The sequence below is a fragment of the Phlebotomus papatasi genome, chromosome 2, assembly GCF_024763615.1.
Source record: "Phlebotomus papatasi isolate M1 chromosome 2, Ppap_2.1, whole genome shotgun sequence".
NCBI lineage: Eukaryota > Metazoa > Arthropoda > Insecta > Diptera > Psychodidae > Phlebotomus > Phlebotomus papatasi.
In genome coordinates this window covers 95276667-95296423 of record NC_077223.1, presented here as the reverse complement: position 1 = coordinate 95296423, position 19757 = coordinate 95276667, and the positions used below count along the sequence as shown (strand labels likewise).

General features: G+C 34.4%; 1 protein-coding gene across 2 annotated transcripts in view; it reads right to left on the bottom strand.

The window, feature by feature from the left end:
• Positions 1–19757, bottom strand: part of LOC129802524 (semaphorin-2A) — a 610443-nt gene that overhangs the window by 438572 nt on the left and 152114 nt on the right. The window contains exon 1 of one of the 2 annotated variants that reach the window (XM_055848428.1): positions 6596–7395. The exons of the other annotated variant lie outside the window; for it this stretch is intronic. The gene's annotated coding sequence lies outside the window, so the exon portion shown is untranslated. Of the gene's footprint in view, positions 1–6595; positions 7396–19757 lie in introns of those variants that run through there. 2 annotated transcript variants of the gene reach the window in all.

The following is a 19757-nucleotide window of genomic DNA, read 5'->3' as shown; positions in this document are numbered from 1 at the left end:
TCCCCTCCAAAACCATGTTTTTTTGGGATTGGTTGAAAACGCGTCGTGCGATTTTCTTTTTCAATTTTGGATATGTTTTAGAGATTACCCAGGCGGACATTTGACCATGTACGGAAATACCGTTGAATCATTCCTAATAACGGATTTTCAAGGTCGAAGGTTAAAAAAAAATCTTGAAATTTCTGAGAAAACTGAACCGGTTCCAATCAGTTATGAACTGGTTTATAACCGATCACTATTTTTATCACAAAATCATCACTTTTAGAGCTTTTAGATAAAGGAAATAGGGTTATGACCGGTCGGTAAGGGAACCTAGGGACAATGCAAGCTTAGGATAACTAAAGTGTGTAGTTATTCCTTAATGAATCTAACTCAAAATAATAACAATATATTAAAAGGTAGTCCTATTCCTCACATTTACTGAAAAGAGCCATATATCACTTAAGTCACTTTAGCCTGATAATTTAGAGTCATCCATATCAATCGATTACACTTTGAATAATAAAGCTGTTATGCAAAATAAAGTGAGAATACTAAATTTTAATAAAGGTAACGTACGGGTGATATGTCGCTATTATATGGCTTTAAGTATTATTAGTGAAGATTAAGATTTGAATGATCTATTGAGGAATGTAGTAGAATGGGATATTCTTTGTTAATTTTCCGATTTTTTCTTGGAAACACAGTCTAATGGTCAGATATTTGTTCCATTGTATAAGTAATTTACGAATAAAAGAGTCATACTACAGTCAAAATCTTAAACTAAATTTGGTACCAGTAAGGGAAATCAAATACGATAACCATTAAAATTTTTATTGTTATTAAAATAAGGCTTTTAAAAATACCATCCTTATTCGATCAATATGCCAATTCCAAGTAATTTCGAAAAATAATTCTTGAAATGATTATAAATAATCGAGTAGCTGAAAGCGCAGTACCTTCGACGATTCAAGCTTTGAAAAATTCATTTTTTAATGTGTTTCAAATAAATTTGGTCCATTATAATATTATATTTTAATAACTAGTCCAATGCCTCAAATTTTTCGGAAAATAGCCATGGGGGTATCTAATAAAAACATAGGAAATCAATTCAATTTATCAAATGTAAAAATATCAATCGAAAAAAATCCTTATACACAAACCAAATTTGAAAACGAAAATTCTTAAAGTCTTTAAAGAACATTATACCATAAGAAGATTCTTCCTTTGTGATTTCTAGTGACTCTTTGGGGAATTGTCTAACTCACAAGTTCAGAAGTGGGATAGATAATGAAAAGAAATGAAGTGATTCAATAGATTGAGAGCAAAGCAGAATTTCTCATTTTCCTAACACAAAAGAATCATTCACTGAGCAATAATTACAATGCATTATCGGATATTCTTTCACTAATTGAGTTGTCATTTCTCTTGATTTACCTGAAAATCTAACATCTTCCGGGTAGAATAATAGGATGATGGGTAGTGACTTTTACGTCTTATCCATCGAAATACAGCTATGGAAATATAAGAAGGTAGAATTTGGCTTTGTCAATTTGATTCAATTTATCTTTCGTCTCTCAATGAAGATGAATGACTCGGGGATGTGGTTGGTTTTTCTCGAGATTTTTATTCATACCATCTCCTGTCTCTCCCTCCATTGGAGAATGATGAAATATTCGATATTACGTTGGATACTCTTGTCGTCTTAGTTGTCTTATCCATTTCAAACATTACTCCGCGAATATATATATATGTCTCCGAAACAATCTGGATGGTGGATGAATTTCATCCCCGCGGGCAGCATTGTTCGCAGTCAAGTCTTCATGGTCACGATTCTTTGCAATTGAATTATTGTTTGATTATAGCAAATGATCCACCGCGGGAGAAACGGATCGAAACATAGGGGGAGAGGTAGCTACATTGGATAGTGACTTGTCGAGAATGTTTGAACGATGAGGCGAGAATATCAATTGGGATGCGCTATATAAATTGCGAAAATCTGCAGAAATACAACTCCAAGATGGTTCATAATAAAAAATTAATTAGGATTCCGTGTGGGTGGCTAAAATCCGAAAGACAGTCCCAACCAATGGATGAGATGCTGAGAAATATCTACCATTGTCCATTGTTTGGATTAAATTCCACATTGTTTATCCAACATCTATACGGGTTCTATCGATATCGTCCCCCCTATAATATATTGTCTCGTCACTGACCAAAACTTTTGTACTGTTCCTGACTACAGGAAAAATTAGTGGATGTGACTAAATATTTAGAATGAGTCTAGACCCAAAAACATGACATCCATGGGGCATATGAAAATATACACCTATTGATATAAATTTTTGCATTGTATGATGATTCTCTATCGGTTGTACTGAATGCAAAATAGTTCATGTTGTATTTAAAATGACTGAAAAGTGAATAACCCTTCGCGGAATGCTCGAACTTGCGTGATTCAATTTCATATTTTGAGCAAAATCACTGTGCCTGTCAACGGAGGCAGCCAAAATCCCGAAAGCAAAAATCCCGAAAGGGCCAAAATCCCAAAAGCCAAAATCCCGAAAGGCAAAATCCCGAAATGGCCAAAATCCCAAAAGCCAAAATCCCGAAAGCCAAAATCCCGAATGTTCAAAATCCTGAAAGGGATAAAATTATATGGAAAAAATGTTTAGAGTAATTTCCCAAGACACAGAAAATTTCCGTCTGCTTCCAGCATGCGAGGGTGCAATTGTGGGAATAGCTATGACACTTTTAATAATTCGGGATTTTGGCATTTGGGATTGTGACCCATTCGAGATTTTGGCTTTCGGGATTTTGGCATTCGGGATTTTGACTTTCGAGATTTTGACCGGGTCCCCTGTAAACATTTCATTTAGTTACTAATATAGATTTTGAAATTTGAAACCTAAATTTTTCCAAAATACTGTCTCATAGTTCCAGGTCAATTGGAATAAAATTTTTGAAGATTGGGACTTCGTTAATTCATGACTCATTCGATCCGCTACTTAAACTTGATTCCCCTTTTTTCAAAAAGTTTTCTTTCAAATTACTGTCTAAACTAAACCCTTAATTTAATAAGTACTACCTTATTTTTAATATAGAGTAGAACGAGTAGAACCCATATAATTTTCATTACAAAATTTTAATATTTTATTAAAAACGATATCTAATTTTTATATTTTTTTATGTGAAATATATTTTTTATTTTTTTTAAATCTTTTTAAGTCAGAGAATTTACTGATTCCCATCTATTTGAAATAATTAAGGAATAGGACAAAGATTAGTTTCAGATTTATAAATAGGCTGGGATTAATTGGATCATGCAATTCCGGTCTTAAAAGGCCTTACAAACGACTCCAAATTTCGTCAAGCTGCTTAACAAAGATTCTTTTAAAACTATTAAAATTAAATGGTTAAGCAAATTGCGCTTATGGACAAGATGTGTCCAATTGTAAAACACATTTCTGGAACCTTAATAAATGACTCTAACGGGTGTATAACATCTTCAAGAATGTGACACTCTCGAATAGGAGTTAAAATGTTTAGTCGTTTAGTTCGAAAAGAAGAGGACAACTAGAGAGGGCTACTTTTTACTAAAGGACTCTACTGCTACTAACTTTTAGAGAACTCTAAAGTCTTTTGAGTTAACCTTTCTATATCAAGAAGATATGGTCGATCTAGCCTTTAATGAACCAGGGATATACAGGTTCCAGACTAAACATTTAGTCCAGTTCCCGAAGGTCTCAAAATCCTAAATAACAAGCAATTTCAATGTTTTTTTTTTTCAAAATGGAATATATTTTATTAGCTCTAAATATCTAATTTAAAATTTTTTTTTCAAAAAATCTTGTCTAATAAGTTATAAGTTAAACTATACGACTAAACCTCACATTGACAATAAAATGCTCGCCGTAGACTCACCGTATTTCGTTAATTTACGCATTGACATTGCAATTCTTACGCAAATTCTCGATTACCGTATTACCTTATCTCATACTCAATGGCACTACGTGAAAACAATATAAGAAATTGGAGAAATAAAACGAAAATTCGACAAACGTTGAGCAAAAAAAACTGTATGAGAAACTAATTCTAGGTTTTTCGCACATTTTTGTTTTATTTTTTCAATTTTCTTATATTATTTTTACCTAGTGCCGCCGAGTATGAGATAAGGTAATACGGTAATCGAGAATTTGCGTAAGAATTGCAATGGCAATGCGTAAATTAACGAAATACTGTGAGCATTTTACTGTCAATGTGATTCTGCCCTAAGTCTGAAGCCCGTAGTACAGTATCAAAAAAGTGGCACAAAACTATTTCGAACGAGGACAAGCCCTATTCTAATAGATTTATTAATTGAATACTTTTGGTTAAGTTAAGGCCTCTTCAAGCAAATGGTTTAGTTACTTTTGACATAGACTAATAGAAGAACAGCAAACAAACCCCTCAGATTTTGGTATCTTCAAGAATAAGGTAAGCTCAAACAACTTATAGTTTAAAACTTTTACAGGGGTCACTATGAATAAACTATTAAGGAAAAAAGTCAATTTTAAACATTGTTTAATTCATAGTATGATTGGATTCCAAAAATTATTCTTCTAGTCTTTAATTAGTCTGGTTTTTTTTGTATTCAGGAAATGCGTGATTGATGCTACTAGCTGAAAATATATTGCCATAAACAGGTCAGATTCATACATAGATCAGATGACCGTTTTGCTCTAGATGTAAGGACACCAACGCTAAGACGGCGATGGACGCTAACAACTACACGGATCTCACGAAAACGAAACTATACTTCGAAAGCATTGTTGATGAATAAATCTATCTAATGTTGAGAGTCGACCGTTATGGTTGTATCCAAAAAGTAATTCAATGTTGAGAGTCGACCGTTATACGGGCATCAGACCTAGGGCTTAGCTATCTGGCTTAACTCATCTAATTCCTTATCAAGCATAATTTCTTAGGAAATTGTTGTTTAGGATTGAATATTAAGGGAAAATTATTCATTAGATTTTGAAAAATCAATAAGATTGCTTATTATTAAGATTTTTGAGACCTTCAGGAACTGGGTTAAACCTCCAGTCTGAAGCCGGCCTTAGGATGACATGAGTCAGATTTTGGAATTTCGGTCTAAGAACTTTCTTGTTTTTCTTTATGTTTTTATTGGCCGACGTTTCGATCCTTGGTTGGGACCTTCTTCAGGGCATCAAAAACTGGGAGAACAATTGTAAACATTAATTCAACACCATCAACTTTCACTGACACTACACATTGCTCCTCATCCATCAGCAGTGGAAGATTGACTCATAAATCCATCTATCCATCTATCTATCATTAAAGGAAAACTAGAAAAATAAGAAGTTCTGGAAGACAGAGTATGTGGAGAGCCTAAAAGGACTCTCCTACTGAAGTTTCGAGTCTTTCGAATGTTTTTTTCAAAAACCAAAGAGTTAGACATGCCGCTCTTCTGTGGAGTTCGAGCAATCAGATACAGTACTTGTGCATGGAATATTCATAATTCAGCGCCAAACAACCATCAATCAGACGCACTATTTTCAACACCATCCACCACTCCTGTTTTCATCTACCGCATCTGACAAACGCGAATGTGTTCGATAAACAAATAATTGCAGATAGACGATCCGGCTACCATCATTACCACTGGACACCGGCACTGTTTGGATCTATTTTAATCTAAACAGTAGGGTCATATCGCGCTGATTCAGCACAATGTTGGCAAAACGGCAATTTCATACTGAAGATGTTAAAGAAATCATTGAAGGTGAAATAGCAAACCCAATTGGTAATTACTGGGTTTGTGCTGTACTACCTTTTAAGACGCTAGGAGTTCACTTGCAATTACCAATCATTCGGCACGAAATTGATAAGATTGTGGCTGAGCGGTGAGAGTCAGTGGACCAAATGATGCGGAAGGTTTAACCCTAAAGGCAGGGTAGTATCCCATTTCTTGCTTATTTGGCTCATTTTCGCTCTAAAAAACATTGGTTTGGGGGAGGATAAGGCATGGCCAAACCCCAAAATTATCTCCCATCAGACTGAGGGACTAAGAATTACATGAGATTCGTGCCCCAGTGTCTTGGGGAATTGAACGCGTCATTTTGGTCGGCAGATGTTCCTCAGTGAGCGAATCAGCTGTCATCATTACGTGGAATCGGCACATAGAGCCAGGACCCCGGAGGGTTAGAGGAAAGGACATATACATAGGAGAAATAGTCTGAGAGAAGTGGATTCTTTTGGCGGAAGAGCAAAACATTGAGATATTATTTCTGGTATCTTACAGCTGCTCACTGAAGGAGGGACTATCCCGAGATAGAGTCATTTTCTAACAAAGTCTTTCGGGGTACCCACATCTCACACATATACACAGACTCGGGGCATTTGCTTCTGTTTCTCTTGTTTTCAGTTGGTTTCTTCGTATCTCACAGAGGTCTTCCCCCAGTTCACACCATATAGTGCTTTGACCATTCGACAGCGGAAATTCTAATGTCTCTATTAGCATGGTTTGAGGATTTTTTTTTGGTTTTTTGGAAAGAACAGCATGTACAGGTATAGGCAATATAATAGGAAAGATGGAATTTCTTAGTAATCTCACATTTTTGATCACACTTATGCTTGCGTGCTCCTCCAGCCAAGTTATTTCGAATTAATCACAATTCCCAGACGACACCAAGAACTTCACAGAGTGCCTCAATATATACGATTTACACTGTCACTACACTAATTACAGAGTGTTTTATTTCACAAAATGATTTGCCTCTTTTACTTTTTTTTTGCCTCATTCACTTATGTTATTTCTTTGGTTGTGTTATTTTTTCGTCTTGACTATGTATTTCTTACGCCTTTTTGGACGCTCAATGAAAAAGCCTCATGCACAACACACACAGCACTAAAAACCCAAGAAGATGTAACAGAAATATACCCAGAGTCGGTGGAACATAGAAAAGAGCCCCGAAGCATATAATAGTTTGCGAGAGTGAAGCCAAAATGAATGGCAAGAAACTTATAAATTCAATACAGACAAGTCCCAAATGGAAAAATAAAACACATTCACCAAGTTAAATTGTACACGAGAAAATATATAAAACAGGAAAAATAAAAGAATCCGAGGAAATAAAATCAAATTGCAAGAGCGGCAACTGTCATCGAGGTACGGTCAATGAAATGGTAATTGGGCACTTTTTCACGGGTTAAGATACCTTTTCGTTTGGTCAATTGCACGACCCTACGCGCACTTTAGTCACGGAACCTTTACGATAGAAAAGCCAAATATTTCTTTTTAACGGACTCAGCTGACAGAGAAATGTTTTGGATTTAATACACGGTTCGTATGAGACGAATTAACGTAATGATGCACCGAGCACATCCAATGCGTCCCACGATCGAAGCCAAACTGAGAGACAAAATACAGAGAGGTGACGGACACAGTCTCTCTCCAGTAGAACCGGCTGTATGCGCAATGCCCATTCGGGCTGACGATGATCCTGTTCGGATAGCCGAATACTGACAGTGACAGTAAATCGTCTGGATGCCTTTGCGTGAGCGAGAAGTAAGCGCGTGCCGCGGCGGATGCGTTAGTAGTCGCGGCGGCAAGATACACTGTTATGCAAAAGCCGGGGAGTATGAGTGAATGAGAGTGAGAGAGATAGGGAACCAGGTAGTGTGCGCAGGTATTTCCCTGCCATCACATTGGCACTTCCCGACTTTCCAGTTGGCAGGAGGAGGCTTCTCCGGTCCTGTTCGCCGACACCCGATAATGCGCTAAACACATCAAAGGCAACCGAATTGTCCAGCAAATCCTTTTTCTTCGGCTCCGTCACCTTCGCAATTCCCCATTCCCCCTTCAATTTGACCCTCCCGAAAACAGCACAGTCTCGTAAATTGCACCACCAAGGACCCTCTCGCACTAAACCTGTGAATTTCCCCAGGATTATTCCCGGTTTCAGTATATCGGTATTACCCTTCCAGGATGTGAGTTTTCGGATGGGTGATTAAAATCACTTTCAGCAACATTTAGGGATTTTTTTTTCCAAGTAAAGCCAACTCCAGGAGGTAAGTAAGCAGAGATGAGAGGAGGATTTCCGAGGATGATGAGGTGTTTCACTGATCCTAGGCCCAACAACCCACACCTCCCCCCCAAACTGTACCCCACAAACACTTTCCACAACTGAGTCAAAGAACATATGTTGGCAAATTACATGCCAGAAACACAAAACTTGCCAACTTGTGGTCCTGCACAATTATTAGGGCTGTGTACCCCTCTTAAAATTAGGATATAACTGAAAAGGATTAATCTTCAGCATGGTAGAGAGGCCTCTTTGAATTTTGCCATTGCATGGCAGTTTGGGTGATTTCTAATTAAGTCGAGACAGTCCACTAGCCCTTTGAGCACATCATACTTGACAAATTTTCACTAGAGAGAGAAAGTCTTGGATCTTTTTCTGTTACAAAATATACACTCGAAAAAGCCAACATGTCCATCAGAATGTCCAAAAGATTTCTCAACCAAAAACCCTTTGAGCTTTTCAGCTTTTGCTTTTAATCTAACGTCTTAATTACCCTTTCAGTCCGTTCATATCTTTTACATGGGCAAAAGACTTCAACTTCAGTTGTAAGTTTCATTTTCAATGAAATTCACCAACTGCTCAATGAATCTTACATCTTAGCACAATAACATTTAGGTTTTCAAGAGGAAAATTCCAAGTATACCATCTACAGGATAAATCACTATGCTTCAGGCACATACTTTTTTTTTAATCAGGATATTTTCATGAAGGGTAATATCTACCCTTTCTTCCTCAAACATATTGCATATTTCAATTTGGATTCGAACGAGAAGAAGTGGGATATACAGTCAAATGTGCTAATCCGGGCGCTTCGCTATCTGGATCTTTTATGACTAATCCACTTAAAATAATATTTTTATTTTTATTTCCGTAACACTGAGAGAAATCCGAAAAAGTTAAAATAACATTCCGGAAATGTTAATTTTACCCTGCAGTATTGATCCAAAATCGGTGTAAATATTACCCTTTTTAGGTGTATTGGGGGTTAAATTTACCTTTTTTCATGTTAATTTTACACTTAAAAAGGTGTAAAATTAACATTAAAAAAATGTTGATATATTTTTACACCTAAAAAGTGTTAAAGTTATGAGGAAAAAAGTTAATCACACCTTTTTTTCTCAGTGAATATCAAGGGGTAACTCATAATCAATCAGATTGGCTCGAGTTCACAAAGAAATGTATGGGTTCCCCGGGTTTCCCGAAAAAAATGCATGGGTTCCCCAGCCAGATTGGCTCGAGTTCCCCGAAATGAGTTACCCCTTGGTGAATATAGTCACTACAGTAGCATAATAGGGGAAAGTACTCTGCCTTCGAATGTTCATGACTTCGAATAATGTGAATTTTCTTTTATTTTCCTAAGAGATTTACACATAATTATCCTGTAATTATCAATAATTTATGATAATCTAATTATTATTTAATAGAAATGTGTAAGTCTTTTAGGAAAAACAAAAGAAAATTCACATTATTCGAAGGCATGGACGTTCGAAGGGAGAGTACTTTCCCCTATAACTATTCAACTTTGAGAAAAAGCAGAAATAATATTTTTATCCATTGAATAAGTGAGTGTAATCGACTCATTTCAATCTTGTGCCAGCTGGGTTCTTCACTAAAAAAAATTTTAGCAGTGATATTTTCGCTAATGACAGCTGGTCGATTGAAAACATTTATTGTTTTTCCTTGTGAAAAAGTGTTTTAAATCCAAAAGTTTAATTAAAAGTGAATTAGCGAAAAGGCGACCCAGTTAGTGCATTCTAAATTATTTCAGTATTATCATTATTTTATAAATTTTCTTTAATATTTTAGATAGTTTTTTTATATTATGTTTCTGAATGAAACAGTGAATAATTCTATGGATTTAGAAGAAGTAAAAAAGAATTTCATCAGTCCTAAAGCAAGCGTTTAAGTAGCACTCTTCGGAAGACGATCCAATTACCCCACCTTACTATATTGATCCCGGTTAAAATCCTGAAAGCTAAAATCCTAAACGCCAAAATCTCGAAGATAAGTTCTTGAATGCCAAAATCCTGAATTAGTGTCATAGTTACTCCCATGATTGTACCCGCGTTTTGCTGAAGGCAAAGGAATTTTTTCTGTATTTCGGAAAATTATTTCCATATTTCGCACATTATCCTCTGTGTGATGGCGCGCTTTTCAGGATTTTGACAAATCTGGATTTCGCCTTTAGGATTTTGGGTTTTGTGATTTCGGCTTTCAGTAGGGATAGAGATATGGAATACGTTTAAAGAATGAAAATTTTGATTTCATCTATTTTATGAAATTTTCCTGGTTTAAAAGGACGAGCTTTATGCATAAGAATTAATTAAAATTCTCTAAGTTTAGGGAACGATCCCTAATAATGCTAATAAGAATTAAGGAGGAAGTGGGGCATCTTTTAATTGGGGCACCTTTGAAAACGGACTTTTTTCTCTTATTGTTCAATAAAACTGGACCTTATTGAGATATTTTTAGCTAATCAAACCAATTGCGAAAGTGAATTACATCACAATAAGGCTTAATTACATTATGGGAGAAAAAAGCCAAATTTCAAAGTTGCCCCAATTCAAAGGTAACCCACTTCCTTCTAATGGGATTATTTAACCAGTTTAGCTTTTTTCCTTCACGTTTCATTCAGTAATAAATACGAAAAACATGTTTATTGAAATATCGGAAAAATAAATAAAAAGTAAATGAGGTAATTTGAATCATTAAATTACGAAAAGTAGTGAAACAAATAAAATGCAAAATTTATTGTCATTAGTTTTTAAAATATATTGAAATAGTTGAAATAAATGAAATTATGAGTAATCGTAAAAAAATAAACAGATCAAAATTGCTTTCTGGACTGACAATTAAAATAAAAGTGAACAATATTTATTATATTGCATATCATAATAATAATTCATTATTATAATATAAATTGAAATATATTGATTTTTCCCAAAATTTACTTATTATTTCATTCCTCTTTTCCTGACAATTTTTTTTTATTCTTGTTATTACTATAGGGGAAAGCGCTCTACCTTCGGACGACTCAAGCTTCGGACAACTTATTTTTTTCTATATTAGACACATGACTCTTTTAAAAAAATGTCAGGCATTATTGGAGTAGCTGTTAAAATGTTATAATTGGTAAAATGCAATAAAAACATATTAAAAAAAAACTGGGTTATTCGAAGCTTGAGACATTCGGAGGTAGCGCGCTTTCCCCCTATTATTAGAAGTAACACATCTTTCACTGATCAAGACAAGGATCAAGACTATTTTTAACAAGTGAAATTTATAGGCATTTGAAAAAAAATATTTTTTTTTAAGTTTAAAATATTTTTAAATTAAACACATATTTAAACGGTACAATGTACCTATCAAACTTCATGAATTTCTTAAAATAGGCAATAGGCATGGTTCGCACAGAGTGAACCTTCAAACATTGCGAATTTTCTCTTTGTTTACAAAGAGCTGACTTACCATTTCTCATCTCGTTTCATGAGCTTAATAATGATCTATCTTATGGCTAAGAAATGACGAACTAGCTCTTTGCAAATAAAGAGAAAATTTACGTTGTTTGAAGGCTCACTCTGTGCGAACCATGCCAACGTTCCCCTATATTTTTCATTATATTAAATTTTATGTTTTTTTTCCAAGAAAAAAATTATGGAGTATCCTATCCTACCGCTGTCTGTCACCGAGTGTGCTAGGGAAAACGACCGAAAACGGTCGGTAGGTTTAGTGTTAAATATTAAAGTTTAGGCACTTTAAAAAGAAACTAAGACCTTCGTGCATCCCAAAATAAAAATCGATTAAAATTAGTGGTGCAGATATATTTCAAAGGTAATAAACACAAACAATGTTTACTTTAGTATTAACAAACCAGTAGGGGAATTTTATAACGATATGACAATGTCATGTGACAAAGTTTTGTAGTAAATTCGGGAGCAGAACTTAAAGCCCAGTGAGCGTCAAATATTCATTGCCAGGAGTTCTATGAAGCTTTTACTAACTGATATGAACGTGATATTCGATTAATTTTTTTCGAATTTACCACATAAACATTTTAAATTTGTCATATGACATTGTCATACTGTTACAGAATTCCTCTACAGGTCAATTTTCAAACTCAACATTAAATTTTGTAATGTTTCTTACCATCCTAGCTGTATTATTTTCTAAATAAAGTACCGATTCGTCAAGTGCTTTTTATAATCAAGGTTCTCAGTCATGCCATACCTGTAACAAAAAGATAAAAATTGTTTACAAACTTTTCTTCAGAAAGATTACATTTCAAATCAAACATCTAAGTCAATATTTTTAGGTCAAGTAATTTTCATTTATAATGCAAAATATTTTTAAGATATTTTTTCATTGAATACTCCTGAAACATAATAAAGGAAATGCCCAAAAACTATAAAAACTGGTCCTCCCATGTAAAAAATAATTAAAAAAAATAACAATAACTTCCCAAAAATAATCACTACAATACTAGGATCGTTCTTCTACGTCACAATATTTCAAGATTTTATTTTATTTTAGATATTATTTGTCAAAAAGGAAATATTTTACTCATCGGCCCTCACAGATAGAGTAATATAATATTAAAAAAAAATTGGCTGATCAGTCCAGTTGTCGCCAGCTTTAGAGTCCAAACTCTTTGAGATATCGAGTTGAAAGTTGGGACCTTCAGGAAATCCTTTCATAAGTCAATATAAGGACCGTTAACATAACCTACATTTTTCCTCCTTACCACCAAAACCATGTTTCTTTCGGGATTCCGCGAAAACCTATTCAATTATATGTGTCTAATTTATTTTAAGATACACTTTACAAGTTAAATCATCCATAAATACGGATTTTCAAAGTCCAAGATTAAAATTTACTGGTTTTATTAAAATTTACTCGTTACTGTGCTATCACACTTGCACATTAAAATTTTAAAATGATTCAAATTAATTGTCGCTGGTGAGATTCCAAATTTGTAATTTGTCTGTTTGAATCATTTTATATCTATTTGTTGATTAAAAGGTAGACTTGGCCCGCAAAATTTGATATAAATTGATTTATAGCATTAATGCGAAAAATTAATGCGATTTTCTCTTTAATTTTTTAATGTGAAAAATATTTATGCTTTAGATAAATTTAAACTTATTTTTGCAGGCCAAGTCCACTTCTTTATCAATAAATAGAAAAACCCCAAATATTAAGTGACTCAAAGACACAAATAACATATTTGGACGCTCACAAGCGACAATTAATGTGAATCACATTAAAATTTTACTGTGCAAGTGTGATAACGCCGTTGGAAAGGTCCTGGAATTTCTGACGAGATTGAATCGGTTGCAATCGGTTATGAACCGAAGACTTATTTTGGGCAAATATTGAATGATTTATAAATCGTTTGAAAACGTTTTGAGTCATATAATAGAATCCAAGACACAAGTTTAAATATTTTGCCAGGCAAAAGTTGCCACCCCTCTTTAGTAAGTTTCTTGTCAGATTCGTTTTGTCGTCTTTAAGGGAGAGGTCAAAAAAAATAAACAAATAAAAAGATTTTATAATCATGTCCCAAATTTTTAAGCAGACTAGAAAAATTGATTTAGTATGTTTGTAGTGGCAAATTGGTTTTGCGCTTGGCTGAGTAATCCAGTTTCAGTTTTTACAATTTTTTTTCGTAGTATAGCTTTTGTCATTCACCCACAGCCTGAGGAGATATTTCTTGTATTAATTTTATATGATGATATCACCATTGGTAAATTTTTCATTATATCCCCCTTCGACTGTAGAGGGGTCAGTACACTACACTTCTGGCAAATAAATTCATCAATAATTCGAAATGGTAACTGAAAGTGTATCAAAGGATTGTGATTGAGGCGATTCAGGAGAAAGCTCCGAAAGCCTATTGAATAATAAATGAGAGCTTGTGGGACCTATTGCCTAAGGACATATGGAGTTGACTGAAGTCCACGTGAAATGGTGAGTTGAAGTTATTAACTCTTTTCACGGGGTGTCCATCACTGTCAATCTAACCCTTCCTAGTACCCATGTATCCGTGTATACTTCCTATAAACCCAGGATAATCATTCACTGTTCATTAATCAATCTCAATGCTTCTCCTGCCCATAGAGTCCCACACAAATTTCCACCCAGATCATCATCACCATCATCGATATAATATCATCAAAGAGATTTCACTTGGATGACTTTACACCCGTTTTCATCCTCAAACCCCCTAAATCAGGTACTCTCTGTATTGCCCCATCATACCAAGCTTAAGCCTTTATTAGGGTTTTGAGGGCTGATAATTATTTTTATGCTCCAATAGATGATTAATATGTTTGAAATAACTTATTAATATTGACCGACATTAGGTGTTGATGGTCTTTTCACTCGCATTTCCATCAAATTGTGGTAATATTATGGGGCTGTCTGGGTCCATTGATATTAATTTGCAATTGCCCACAAACAACTTGCATTCAAACAATGCTACACAAACTTTCCTGTTGTAATGCCAAAATTCAACATACTTGGCATTACTTCGATTACTCTTGTTACAAACACAAGAGAATACAATTCAAATTCTCGAATTGTTTCATATCTCTCTTTCGCTCAAACACACGCATTTTCCCTGGGAAATGGGAAAATTTGAAAATTTCACGGAGAGTGTCACAACTATGCCAAGTTCTAGGGGGAGATTGCATTCGAAAATGGCTGTTTTGAAATAGTTTGTTTAGTATATGCTATGAACTGCGAGAATAAATCATTTGAAAATTGTAATTTATGTTCTTCCAACTCATACACCAAAAACCATCCACCCATGTCTTTTGCAGTTTTTCAACCACCCACCGCCCTATGAGAATCTTTGCTCACTTTGGACCACTTCATATTGCTTGAATTCAAAGATATTATATATCAATCAATCTAATACTGAAAGAGAAGTACAAGTCTCTGTTACAAATTTGCTTCGATATGGAGTAATTATACGGTATCATATCTCATAAAAACGAAGCTTTATTTTACTAGTTTTAATTAATTTTTAAGCCTTATTGATCCAATCTGTACATCTTTAATTAAAAAAAAAAGTTTTAAAGACACTTGCATCATAGAGCGTACGCTATCACTAATTCCTTTAAGCACAAAAAAAGTTCTTACATTAAATTTTAAATATAGACACATATAGCAGCAACTGAGGCAGTAGTAAATATAGGGCAGTTCTAGATTAGATACTGATTTTTATGTGAACGTTCATGGAATTATGTCGACCATTCGTTCAGTAGACAAGTATTACTATAAAACCTAAGTCATTTAAGTCTTGTCCTCTGAAGTCTAAGATCTTATTAAAAAAAAACTAATGCTTCATTCCCCCTAGATAAAAATGAAAAACGCAAGAAAATGACCGATTTCCCCGCAAAATAAGTTTAGGCCGCTATGATATCGAATGCGTTATATAGGGGAAAGTGCCCATGCTTTACACTGTACCAAACTTCATAATGATTCATTTTTTCCTATGTATGTGAATAAATGTGACTCATCAATATATTTTGGAAACAGGACACTGTCCCCTAGTTTTTAAAATATGGGTGCAATGAGTCACATTTATTGAAAAACATAGGAAAAATTTAGTCATTATGAAGCTTGGACCGTGTAAAGCATGGGCACTTTCCCCTAGTACTTCGACTTTGAGTCACATATACAAATTGTCACAAAGTATTTGGTGGCCTGGTTAGCAGTAACTTCGGCAACATCTCCGGAGAGTATCGTTCAAACAAGGTTCCCGATGGGGAACTATAACATTGAAGTTGTTAACTCATTCGTCTACCTTGGGTCAATTATCACAGCCGACAACAACATCTCAAAAGAAGTCCGTGCACGGCTGCTGAAAGCGAACAGGACCTATTTTTGCCTATCAAGAGTTTTCCGGTCCAGAATCTTAGACACAAAGACTGAGATGTATTCGTGTGAAACATGGGTCCTCAGCAAACAGAATTGCGAACTCTTAGCTGTGTTTGAGAGGAACATTCTACGACGGATTTTTACCCCCGTAGGTAAGGAGGGAGGTTTCCGGAGCCTATATAACTACGAGGTGTATTAGCGCTGCCTATACTAAGAGGTAATTGTCGTCAAGCAAATACGCCTCAATAGAGTCCGGTGGGCTAGTCATTTGGTTCGCAAGAATGAGGACGATCCAGCCTGGAAAGTCTGCAGGAGCAGACACTATACTTCAAGGAAACAAGGCTAACCCAGCCTCAGATCTAATGATGGCGTAAATCAGGACGCTAGCTCATTTGAGAAAAATTGGCCAACGACGGTGAATGATACTACAGGAAATGAACGGAGACACTGAACTTCTCTTAGTTAAATTAGTTAAATTAGAATTATATTATTATTTTTCTGCACAGCCAACAGGCTTGGTAATGTACCCAAGCTAAGTACCAAGCCGTTTGCTGTACAGAAAAGAAAGAAAATAATTCGCTCTTAACTAGTTTCAATTAACTAATATGGCAGAAAGTAAACAAAATCTTGCATGACTAAATATCCAAAGAAAGGACTAAACCAAGAACCACTGTAGAAGACACGATGTCGAAAACTCTGGTAAATTGTGTGTTTTATTTTTGGATTACACTCAATACATCGATGCACACCGGAAGGACACTCTGTCCTAAAATAAGAGGACCAGCTCATTAGGGATGCGGAATTGGAGAACAGTGGCGCGTAACAGACTTGAGTAGCGATAGTTCCTGAGTCAAGCCAATGCCAGCAATAGGTTGTAGCGCTGCTCAAGTAAGTGAGTAAGTAAGTATACAAATTGTCAGTTCCAATAATAAGTTTCGAAATTTGAAAATATAAATTATAAGAGACTTTCTAATCGACAATAAACTCAAAAACTAAAAAAAATTTAAAAAATGTATAGCATAGGTTCTGAGAAATTTTAGGCCTGGGACAAAATAACAAAATAATAATATTGATAATTTTGATATAATTCTGTCACTAAACTCGATTAATAACGAAAAAATAACTTTTTACTTATGTCATTTCTAATTTTTACGGTTCACTTAAAACACAGAGGTATCATATGGTCAGGAATCAAGTCAGGAATACATGAATTCTCTGCAGACTTCTCAATTTCATTTTCATTGTAGAAAAGAATTCTCAGAATATGAAAATACCACTTCAATATTTCATTGAAGCATAATTTTTATTTAGGTTTTTAAGTCCAAATACCTGCAGAATTTAGTATATGCATACATAGGGGGACGTGTAACTCAACGCTATTTCTCAAGGAAACTGGGCTTTATCGTAATGTAATTCAGATAGGGTAAGTGTGCCAAATTTCGGCATAGTTGCATGCAAGCGTCAAAGTCTCAATTTTGAAATGTAATATTTTAAATTCAAATTGATTTTTTTATTCTCTTTTCTTAAAGAGTGTTGCTTGGAACCTTGTAAAAGGTTTACCGTCTTTATTTACTCTATAATCATTCTTAATACATTTTAAAATGAATAAAAATATAGGCATAGCTTTGGTGCCCTATTTCGGCCACCTTCATTCTCATAGTTCCTTGCCCTTCGGGAATTCTTCCAATGTCTTTTTCACGTCATCTCGTTTGTCGAAGCTACATTTTTTGTTATTCTTTTGCATTTTATAATCTCTAGAGTACGTAAAATGTAAAAGTTCATGGAAATTCGAGGAACGAAAAATGTGGCTGGAATTGCAAGCTGGCCGAAATTTGGCACACTTACCCTAGACAAAACAATTGCCAGTCTAAACTGAATTATAGGTCCAGCTTCCTTTAGAAATACGCGAAACAATAGAGTATTCAACGCAGCCCCATCTCCCCCTATTACCCATTAATAATTTTCTTTATTTTACGAGTTATATTATCACTAACAAAAACACTAAAATCTTGACCACAAGAGCTTAACATATTATTAGTTAAAATTAAATCTTCTGCCTCTTAAGGTTAAACGACTAAAACATTATCTTAAATCCAGTTGAAGATCTTGTTTCAATTAAGTCAAAGCACAAAATAACAATGAATTTTCGATAGGAAATCTAATTGATTGGAAAAAATTAATTGCGTGTGAAGTGAATTAAATTAGTTTCTCGATTCTCTTTTATTAAACACCATCGAATTTTCTGTAGCACAATTTTCGGGAAAAGAAAAATGTTAATTAAATTTAAGTAAGGATCCCATGTCAAATTCAAACGGTTTTCCTAAGAATATTGAATTCGCCAATTTGCAATGAGAAAGAATAGGGTGAAATTGTTAAATAAATTGATTAGAATATCTTAATCTTAATCTTAATTTTTTCTCTTTCTTGTGCTCTATTTTCTTATCACGGTACCAAGTTTTTAAACAGAAATATACAGAAAAATTTGTAAAATATTTTTCAAAAGTATAGGGGAAAGTTTTCAAGCGTTGCACCCATTCTGGCTTAGAACTCTTCATAATTTAATGAATCAAACCTATTATTTTCTCAAGAAAGTGTGACTTAAGACTATATTACCATAGATTAGGTCAGATTCATTAAAAAAAAATATTGAAAAAATATGAAGTGTTCGAAGCCAGAATATGTGTGAAATCTGAAAGCTTTCCCCTACAATGTGATAGTTTCTTCTTAAAATAATATAAAAAGTGAATGAAATCGATCCTTTTTCCACAAATTAATTTTTAAATTAATAAGAATCTATGCATTGACTTCAGGATTTTAGTTTTTTTTTTTGTAAATGTGCCAAAGTGCTTTATTTTGAAATCTGATTAAGTAGATTAAGAACAAAGTTTAAAACTGGATTTAGTAATTTGAGAGTTTTTGGTGCTTCAATGAGAGATAGTGAGGAATTTAACCTTTTTGCACTGAAACTTTGAAAACTACCTAATGTACAGGAATCAATGATGGTAGAAATTTGTTCTTCAAGTGGGGCAATGGATAGAAAATCTGTCTGCGTTTGCGAGTGAGATTTTCATAGGCTAACCCCAAAATCAACTTTTGAGGGATGAGCCAATTTGAAATGGAAATATCTTATGAAATACACAGGAAGAATTGCAATGTACAAATAAATTGGCAAAAACGTTTATGGGGTGGCAGTCAATTTTCATAGCATCATCGAGGGCTCCACAGCATCATTTTGCATATAACTTCATAATCAATTTATGCTGCTGCTTCCAAAAATTCTGACCATTTTGCCCCACGGATAATACAAAAGAGTGAAAACCGATAAGCTTAAATTATCTTTTAGGTACTGTGATTTTTGTGTTGTTGTTCGTAAATTCACAAGATAAAACAATAATCTAAAGTCAAACGCTATAATACTTGATGGATCTGCAATTTTGAATTATTAGGAGTCTTAATTACTAATTAAATAAACAAGTAGCAATTTTGAGGACCCTGCAAAAATAGGTCCTGAACAAAATCAAACTTATCGCAAATTTAGCATATTGAGCCCTTATTTCAAAATAAGGAATCATATTGCATTGGACTGACGATTGACCAGTTGGACTGATTTGGAAACTGATCATTTCTAAGCTCCATCGAATAAGATTCAGTAAATCCCAATAAAACACTAGCTGTGACTATGAAAGAATCACAGTTTACGTTTATGACAAAAGTGAGCGTGAGAGTGAGAAGGAGCTGTAAAGCTCCAAAAGTCCCAAATGCATACATATAATAAGTTTGAACTCTGCAACTCTCTTCTCTGACCCC